At 37.0% G+C, this 10078-nt stretch overlaps 1 pseudogene; it reads left to right on the top strand.

Annotated features, from left to right (window-relative positions):
• Positions 1–8833: 8833 nt before the first annotated feature.
• Positions 8834–9665, top strand: LOC149216020 (protein BPS1, chloroplastic-like; annotated as a pseudogene).
• The last annotated feature ends 413 nt before the right edge of the window (positions 9666–10078 follow it).

Here is a 10078-nt window from a genome sequence, read left to right on the forward strand (position 1 = left end):
CAATTCCCCAAATTTACATAAGAGAAGGGATGTTAGGACGAGAATAATTAGGCCTAGTGTCATACAAGGTGTGGTGAAAGCTCCATTTGACACTTAAAACACAGGTTTGAGGAGAGACGTGAGCAATAATAAAAGTTGTGCTTAACATATCCAATTTTAGGTGAGGCATAACACTACTACATCTAAGAGGCATTCAACATAGAGGAATTTGGTTATGAAATGACTAAAAGAAGTAACTAGCAATTAGATGGGATGAACATGCCCACTGTGACATGACCATTGGTAGACAAAGGCAACGCAATTTAGTTTCTAGGGTTTCATTATGCTCTCATCACAAAATTTGTAAGACATTGCATCTATTATCTTTGGCAAAGCTATTAAGGAGATCATTATGAAGATCTCCAAAATTTACCATATCAAATTATCATGGATGAGAGACGTTGCAGCGCTAGAGTTTTATATACCCAAGGCTTTCGGTATGTGAGGAGAGAATTGGAACAAAGGTTCTTGTAGTGTGTGAAGGTAAGAGGATGGTGGCATAAGTGTTGGGATAACAACAATGAATAATATAAATTACTATAATGGTGTTGGAAATTGAATTGCATGTGAATGGGGATACCACTCTAAGACTAGGTAAGGCATGTGTACCCCTAGTAAATTATCAATAAAGTTTAGAGGTAGACCTAGGTGATATGAGGATCATGTGGGATTCTTGGATGCCCTAGTTATAGACTTGAGGGGATAGGGAGTGGATGTGAGAGACAAAGGCTTGCTTGACTAGTTTGACTAGATTTGGTCAAGGGAAGTTACATCAAGCCAAGTTTAAAGGAAGGGATGTTAGGTTAAATTTGACTAGGGGAAAGAGTCAAAAACTTAGGTCAACAGCGGTGTTTTTTGGTCCCATGTTTTTAGTAACCCATGGTATTAGAACTCATGGATTCATGTAATAAATCCTTTGAAAAGCTTGGGAATAGTCCATTGTAATACACCACGAGGTGACCATTGAAGGCTTACATGGATCACTCAGTTGAGTTTGGTTAAGGGAATAATAATTTTATTGGTTAGTTTTTCTCATAAGAGTTTTCCAAGATAAATCGTGTGTGATTTATGTGTGAACCTTGCTATGACTTGTTATAATTATTTTTCTCTCATATTTTTATGCTTATAATTGATTGTGTTCTTAATTAGAGTTCAAGGGGGTGTTTCCATGTGTTTGGAAACATCCATAACTAGATATTGTTTTTGCATTTGAGGAGAATTAAGAAAATGAATGCAGTAATTAATAATTGGATTATACTAAAACATCCCTAATTAGATGGACTTTGTAATGTTTTTTATTAAATGGGGAAATGGTTATTGTATTTACATTGTGGTCATTTTATTTTAAGAAACTTCAATTCATTCAAGCATTTTGACATACACATCATGTGCATTCTCCATATTACATATATTCTATTGATTTTCTAGTTTCAAGATTTGGTTAGCTTTCAATTTACACCCATGATTGTGTGTACACCACATTTGTTACAAGCAGACCAGTTATGCCCTAACCCTCAATGTGAAATATGGATTTGGATTTTAGGTTATTATTTTAGACTTCGTCCAAAAATCCTATGACTATTGCTCTAAAAAGTATGCAATCCAAGGCCAATGTGAATGTCATATTCTTACCTCACAATGCCATCAGCATATGTAAAAAGGTGCTAAGAATTTCACATCTTATCGAAATATTATAACCCTTTCACTTATGTTTCTCTATTACATGAATACACTAAGAAGAGAACGATATCAAAGGCTCAACTAGTCCATTCTTACATGAATGAGAGGGGAATTACACTAAACATTTTTTATGGAACACCTATGCAAACATGTATGTCGATTGTGGGAGGCTTAAGAAGGCATGGGATATGTTTGATAAAATCCATCAACAAGATGTGGTTTCATGTAATGCCATAATTGCAGTTAATGCAATGCATGGTTGTGCTAGGGAGGCCCACATACTTCTTGAACAAATGCAACTCTATGGTGTGAACCCAACCCATTGTAGGTTTTAACCATGGTTAATTGTTGCAAATATTAGGTTCTTAATAAAAACATAATATATGTTATGGCATGCACACATTAACACATCGACAAAACACTAGAAATATTTTTCAATATGTGTTCATCTTTAAAGTATTACAATACAATACAACATCCAAAAACCACCAATCCATTTTCCTTGTATTAGAATATGATTGTAGTTCTTTAATTGGATTAAAAGAACCATAGGATGAACCACCATGCACCACAAAACCACTAAAATAAAAAACTGTGCGACAAAAACCACCATAAACCAACACAAAATTTACCCAAAAAAGAATTAGGAGTGTTTCCCTAGAACCCCCACACAAGCGAGCATCCATCGTCCTATGAACTCCTTCAATCACGGCACAACTTACAGTCCATGGTTGTATTCGTACAAAAAACATAACACATACCCAACATTCATGTTACCTTGGTTTGCTATGGAGACTTTGTGAAATTGGCCTAGCAATATTTTGATCACATGAATGAATAATATCCCAGTGCCCCTACAGTAGAACGTTGTGAGAGTTGGTGTACTTTATTATGTAGGCAAAAAAGTTTATGTGTAGCATACCAAAAGACTTAATACAACACTTTTAATTCAACTTACTTGTTTAATTTTTCATAGTGAAAGCATTTTTGCTTTACCTTTACTAATAAGTTTAAGAAAAAAAAGATAATGATTTATATTATAAGTTTTAATGATTTATATTATAAGTTTTAAAAAAAGAAAGGTAATGATTTATATTATAAATATATTAAAAAATTTAACATGTATAACATAATGTAATGAGTGTCTCTCTAAAAAATTTAATAATATTTATAAAGCAAATAGATTCAAAAACTTAATCCAATAACCTTTTATTTATAATTCAATTTATTCAATAACTAAAATTAATTTATTAAATTAAAAATAATTAATATTACATATTGAATAATTAATACAACAAGCCATAAAGATCTTTAAAAAATTAAAAAATAAAATTTAATATGAATCAAACCCAACCAAAAAAAATATTAAATAAATCATAAATTTTGATTTCCATTCCCATTCTGCATGTTCAAAAGTCAGGGAATGGAATGGATTTTACTAACAAATTCACAACCCAAAAATCTTTAATGCGTCGTTGTAGTTCTATCTGTTTTTCGTGGTTGAATCAGAGGTTACGTAAGGGGGGAGACATCTTGAGTTTTTCAGTGTGTTAAATTGAACCGAAAGGGACATTTTCCTTACCTGAGAAGATTGAAGTGAATTGTGAAGAATCACGTAATTGAATTGTCAACGATAACTGATGAAATTAATTGTAGATATTACTGATACCTAACCTACGGATTCCGTGAACTCCACGGATTAATTTAGTTCATTTTCAGGACCCCACATTCCAGGTTGTGTCGCCACATTTCTATTAAAAAATTAAAAACATAAAAGAATTAGACTATATTTTTGTCTGGTCATGAAATTCAATTTTCTAATAATTAAAATAAATATATTATTACATAGGATTACATTATTATTTCAACATAAATGTAAGTAAAATGTGGTATTAAACTGTTTGTACTATAGATATTAGAGTAGCACAGTTTAAATGAAGGAACCTCTAGAAAAGATAAGTTAGTAGTTGTATTTGTCTTTCTTTTAAGGAAGAGATCTAGATGATGGTTGGCTAACCAATGTTAGTATTTGGAAATTACCTTAATCATATAGACAATATGTGCACGCTCAAGGTAGTTCCGGAGGAAACTCCCCTAACAGGTTCCGATCCAGTAAATATTTTGTGACCATTACCAAAACCCCAGACCACCCCTAAACGTCAATATTCCCAGACTTTATGAAAAGATCACCAGATCAATGATTCTCTGGAGAGGCTAATGTTTGTATCTCTGTAAATATGTTCCAGGTCACAAGCCTTCAAATACTTATATTTGAAAATCTGTCGCCAAATCCCACTACCCCACATAGCTCGCCACAGAGATTTAATGAGCAGTGCCTTCCCAAATGTGCATTCATCAAGAAAGCCCCATCCCCCCTATCCTTCAGTTGCGTAAGATTACTCCATTTTCACAAGTGATATTTAAAACAAGGGTTATTCCCAGCCCAAAGGAACTGTGCAGTGATAGAACGGAGCCGTTTTGTAATGGAGACCGGTATGGAGTATAAATGTGCCCAGTAGACAACAAGTTGTTGTAAAACAGCGAGAGAGAGGATATATCTGCCTCCCAAAGAGAGGAAGTGATTTTTCCAGGTGCACAGTTTCTTCTTAAACTTGTCAACCAGCCACATCCAATCCCCCATTGTATAACAATTGGGCTTGAGCCGGAAGCCAAGGCAAGTAAAGCTCGTCTGAATATAAGTCGTATGTACATCAAAAGATCAGTAATATATCCAATGTCTTGTATATCCCCAAATCTGCCAATTATCTGATGAAGGACAGTCCACTGGGATATGGAAATAATACCAAATGTCAAGATGTCATCAACAAAAAACAAATGAGTGATGCATACCTGACTCGTGATATTGACCTCCGGAACATTCCCAGTATCTAGCCCCCTTGATCTTTAAATTGAGGCCGTCCAAGACCAATATGAAAATCAAAGGTGAGAGCGAGCATCCTTGTTTAAGGCCTCTGCCAGCACGAAAAAAGGGGAAGGGCAGCCCATTGATCAGAACAATGAAATGTGCAGAAGTGATGTAGGCCATCACCCATTCAACATTTTGAGTATGGATCCCAAACTTATGTAACAGTAGGCGAGTATAGGACCAATCTACGCGATCATATGCCTTGTGGAGGTCAATATTCATGACCAGAGCCTATTTTCTCTTTGTATGAATGGTGTGAATAGCGTCATGTGCCAAAGAAATAGCATCATGAATAAGCCTATCACTTAAAAAATCAAGTTGTTCTCCATAGATGTGTAAAGACAGTACTTTTTTGATATGACCCACTATCAGTTTAGAGATAGTCTTGTATAAGATGTTGCAGAGTGAGATGGGCCGAAAATCACCAAATTTAGAGGGGTTAGATGATTTGGGAATAAGTGCCAGAAATGTAGAGTTGATAGCACCCGAGATCACACCCATAGTCCTGGATTCCTCCACAATGTCCAGTATGTGTTGTCCCATGATATCAAAAAAATGCAGGAAGAACTCCACCGTCCATCCGTCAGGACCTGAGCACTTATCCTTGGCAAATGATTTGAGAACATCCAAGACCTCCTCCAGGCTGGCAGGTCGAAAGAGTTCCCCATTTGATTCCTCATTAAACATCTGAGGGTACCGCTCCAATGCCCACAACTGGTCTTCAAATCTCACCCCCTCCTGATATTTGTATAAATTTTCAAAATACCTGACAACCTCAGCACGAATCTCTTCTGGAGTGTGCTTTATCCCCCCATTCATATCCTCAATATGCCAAATAGTATTAGTTTGTTTTCTGTGGTTTGCAAATTTATGGAAATACTTGGTGTTGCGGTCTCCCTCCCACAGCCAGATTGCTCTACTCTTTAACTTCCATGTTACTTCCTGAATATGGAGGATCTTGTTTTTTTGTCCTTTAAATTACTGAGATATTCCCAATCTCCCTACGACGATTTTCTCCGCTCCATCAATTTTCCAAACCTAGCAATCTCTTTTGTGATCTGTTCCAGGTCCCTGTAAATGTGTTTCTTTATGTTTTGTTCCCATACTTTGGTTTTTTCCTTGATATGCCTAAGCCTTTCCATCATAAACCCCATCGCAATATCCCATTGTGGAAACAGACCCTCGTTCCAAGTTGATCTCACTAGCTTGTAAGATTCCTCGTCCTCTAACCAAACGTGGTTGAACTTTAAAGGAATGCCTACTCTCCTGTCCTATAGTCTCCATTGAAGAATAATAGGCATGTGATGAGAGAAATAGGTCCTGTGTATCCAAGATTTGAGATTCTCCAACTATTCAACCAGTTGTTTCTTGATGATAAATATGTCAAGTCACTTTCCTATATACTCATCCCCCACTCGGCAATTTCTCCAAGTATACGAAATCGGAGTAGTGCAGATATCCCTCATATGATGTCCATCAAATAGTCCAAACAACCTATCCGCCAAAGGGTCCTGTAGAGAATGGACACCCCATCTCTCTTTCTCTAGCAAGGTGGCGTTAAAATCCCCTTAGGGGGGTTCCCCCGCCAATCTAATGTTATGTCAAAGCAACATACTCAAAACCTTCATCTGGTGTTCTCGTCTAAGATGTCGCGGCCTGCGTCTACCTGGGCAGTGATTTAATAGATGTCTAGTGCAGTGGAAATAGATACATCTAAAAGGGATCCCCTAATAATCAATTCGTTGTCAGAATCTAATCGTTCCCCATTCTAGATCAATGTCTTCTAGAAGACCACCAGAAAAACCGACCTCAACCAGAATCCAAGCCACCCATTTATCACGAGCACCCACAATACCAAGATCTGGGTATATGAAGCATCCAATCGAGTTTCCAATCGTTGTCAAGGCATTCTTAGTCCATAATTCCAAGGGGAGGCCTGGAGGCTTCACCCAAACAATGTCATTTCGTAGCGTACACAATAAGGGATAGAACCAAATGTACCGTCGGTGAAGCTAAAGAAAGCATCGATTGCGTAGCCAGGGAATCTTGAGAATTTTTTCCAAGTCATTGTTGTGAAGAAAATGGAAACTGAACCAAGCATTCATCAGTAGACTCACCTTAGGTACATATCCCAGCATTGTCAACCATGTTCTGTTCACGTAATCCTAAATATCCTTCTCAGTCGAATCAACAAATATCCACCTCCCCATGAGTATCCACTTCTGTAAACTAGTGACCTGATCCCATAAAATGTCATAACCAAAACTTAATAATTTAATCTCAGCACAAGGCTTAATGGGCCGAGTAACCCGATGCCTAGTATTTGGGAGGGTAGGCGAAATCAATGGAGAATTGAACCTTAGAGACCTAAGATGAGGCTCGTCATGTTTATTTACATGAATCGTAGATTCCCCATGCAACACGTTGGCCAACCCCCGCAACGGACCCGCGGTCACGCCACTCATCCTCCAATGTCGAGGCACCCCACCCCGTGCACACTTAGCATCCATCGTGGCCTGTATAAACGCCTCATGTGCAGCCACATCCGAGTCCACGCAGTCAAGTACCCCATCCAGATGAGATCATCACCCATCCCACCCAACACTGCTGAAAAACATTAATAACCCATCCATTCTATAGGGTTATGTGCACCCATCAAATCTTAGTCCAGGGGCAAAGAGAATGTCTCAAGGGAGAAAAAAGGGATAAAGCGAGTCTGCAACAGTTTTAAAAAACAAACAAAACTTCAATGTTCCCTGCAGAACTCATACAGATATGGCGTCAATCGCCCCTCGAAATCCCACGAAATTGCAACCACACCGAAGAAAGGAGCAAGAACAGGTACACCCACCCACCGAAAAGAGCCACAGTCAATAATGACATAAATACCCCCAAGTCTCATAAGCCCATCAAATATAGGAAGGATAAGGATCGAGGCGAGGATGAGATCCAAAACAAGGGGTGTCAAAGATCCATCAGGTGGATCGTAAATGCACTTTGAGAAAGAGAGCTTAGAACTTCCCATATAATCGATAACTAGAAAAATAGTGGAACCAGCAATCAAAAAATGCACCGAAAAAACTAGTATTGCACTGGAAAAAATGGACGCCCCCAATCAACGTACTCAATCGACACCACCCCAAAGCAAAGAAAGACCCTAGACTAGCACACAAGTACAAACACCCTAGCCTCGGCACCACCACTCGCGCTGAGGGTAGAGAAAGCCAAAATAGGAGGGGATAAAATCGAAGACCACCGGAAAAAAATGGCAGGAGCAAAACCAACCCCCCGTAGAATATGCATAAAAATCCCAAATGAAAAATCAGGTGCACATAGTGAAAATCCCACATATACAGAATCACCCTAAACTACACTGCCACCAGCAACATCCACAGGGCCACCCAATAATACCACGACCACCATGCCATGGCCCATGGACACAGTGCCCTTTGATACACATTGTACTTTCATTGACCACTTAAACCCTTGTGCCAACATTTCATAGATCACTCTACTTTGACTTGTTATCAATTCAATAGGGATAGGTGGTATTTGCAAGAGATTTAATTACCAACATATCTTATTAAATTTTATAGGAATTAATAACACTTATTTGTCAAAAATGGGGAAGTGAAGAGGCTTGCACATTTCTTGATAAGACATAGAATGCAAAAGAAATGACCACGGGAACAAACAAATATTTCAAGATGTAACTCTTTGGGGTTAATTAATTGTTCTTTTAAAAACAGATTAATATCTTACTAAAGCATTTAATTATAAAACTAGGAGTTGATTTTCTTTTTCAAGATATTATACATAATATATGTATGTTATAGGTTTTATTCTGAAAATTTTTGTTCAATTTGTGATCCTAAAGAAGAAATCAATGAGAATTGAAATATATAATGAAATTCACTCTATTCAACATTGGAATCAACAAGGCATCAAATACATAGATTCATGTAGCTCATTTTATTATAAAAATCAAGCATTGAGATTAATATAATTTAGTCAAATAGAAAATCAAAACTACGAGAAGTTTGTAATGTGTTTACATAAATCAACAAATAAGTACTTGTCCTCATTCTTGGTATGATGGCTCATGCCTACTTAGATAATCCATATCAAAAAGCCAAGGAGATCACTTTTTCTAATGTTATTCAAAAAATTGGTGAAATACTAGGAAACATGGATGAAAAATACCTTGGGTGTATTGATTATCTAGATGATAGCGTTAAACTCCCAGACGTATGTAATATCATCAAGGAGAGCTTCACAGGTGTGGAGCAATACTAGATGATGGTGCAACTCGCCATTCACTGCTTCAGTAATAAGGACAACATGAATGAAAAAACTTGATCAGGGAAAAAAACATTCTCTATGAATGCATCGAAGCCATAAAGAAGAAGGACAAAGAGCTTGGTAGACAAGGGAAACAAAGATCCAAGATGGAAAAGTGAAACTCTAGCTTAGAAGAATGGAGGAGAAGTTAACCTCACCATTATCTCTCATGGGTCCAAAGCCAATTCGTTATTACCTTCCATGTATGGAGGAAAGATGGCCACTATTTTTTTCTCGTGGGATTGTAGTTTCTACCCTAGTAGCCTAACCCAGAAGGCCTCTACCCAACCTACATTCGACCAATAGTTACCCTTCTTGGGCTTCTTCAATGCTCAAACCACAAAGTGAAGGAAGAAATTGATAAGAAGGCGTCCATGGCTTCCTCCTCTACTATTCTCCATGAATTGGATTGTGTGCATTCTAAGATTAAAAAGTTTTATATTTTTCTAGACAAGATGTTGGCTAATAAGACTAGCTCTGCCTTAAATCGGGAAAGACGGATGAGGTAAGGCAATTAGTTAGGAAACAATAGATATATGTTGAGGTCTTGCATAAAGGTGTGATTCCTTTATAAAATTAGATTAAGGAGATTTATTGGATGCTTATGTTGAGTTGGGTGGCTCTCCTTGGGGTTTTCACCCACCCTAGATTTAGACAGTATATATGTTTTATTTTGTGAATTAACAAAAAGGAAAATATTCTTCGAGACGGACATTAAGAGTTTGATGTTTTTGTGAGTCAATGTAGGGATCATTAAAAGGGCTTCCATTCTTGTGTAGTGTACAAAATTAGGCTTTATTCTTAGTCATGCCTGACTTTGAGATACTCCATGGGGAATTTATAGTTGTCCTAAATATAACTACGTATATAATTCTGTTGAATAATGTAAATTTATTGTATATGTATCTCTTAAATAACTTAAACCTTATGTACATGTCTAATTCTCTTGAATAATGCAAAATTGCAGTGTATGCATTTCTCTTCAATAATGGAACAATATGGTTAGTGGAATAAAAAATGAAAATTCAGCATTGTTGTTGTGCTTGAATTTCATCTATTTAGTGATATCCAATACAACTATATATTATTTTT

Source organism: Pinus tabuliformis, chromosome 1_1, assembly GCF_031772625.1.
Source record: "Pinus tabuliformis cultivar Carrire ecotype Pingquan chromosome 1_1, CPIR1, whole genome shotgun sequence".
NCBI lineage: Eukaryota > Viridiplantae > Streptophyta > Pinopsida > Pinales > Pinaceae > Pinus > Pinus tabuliformis.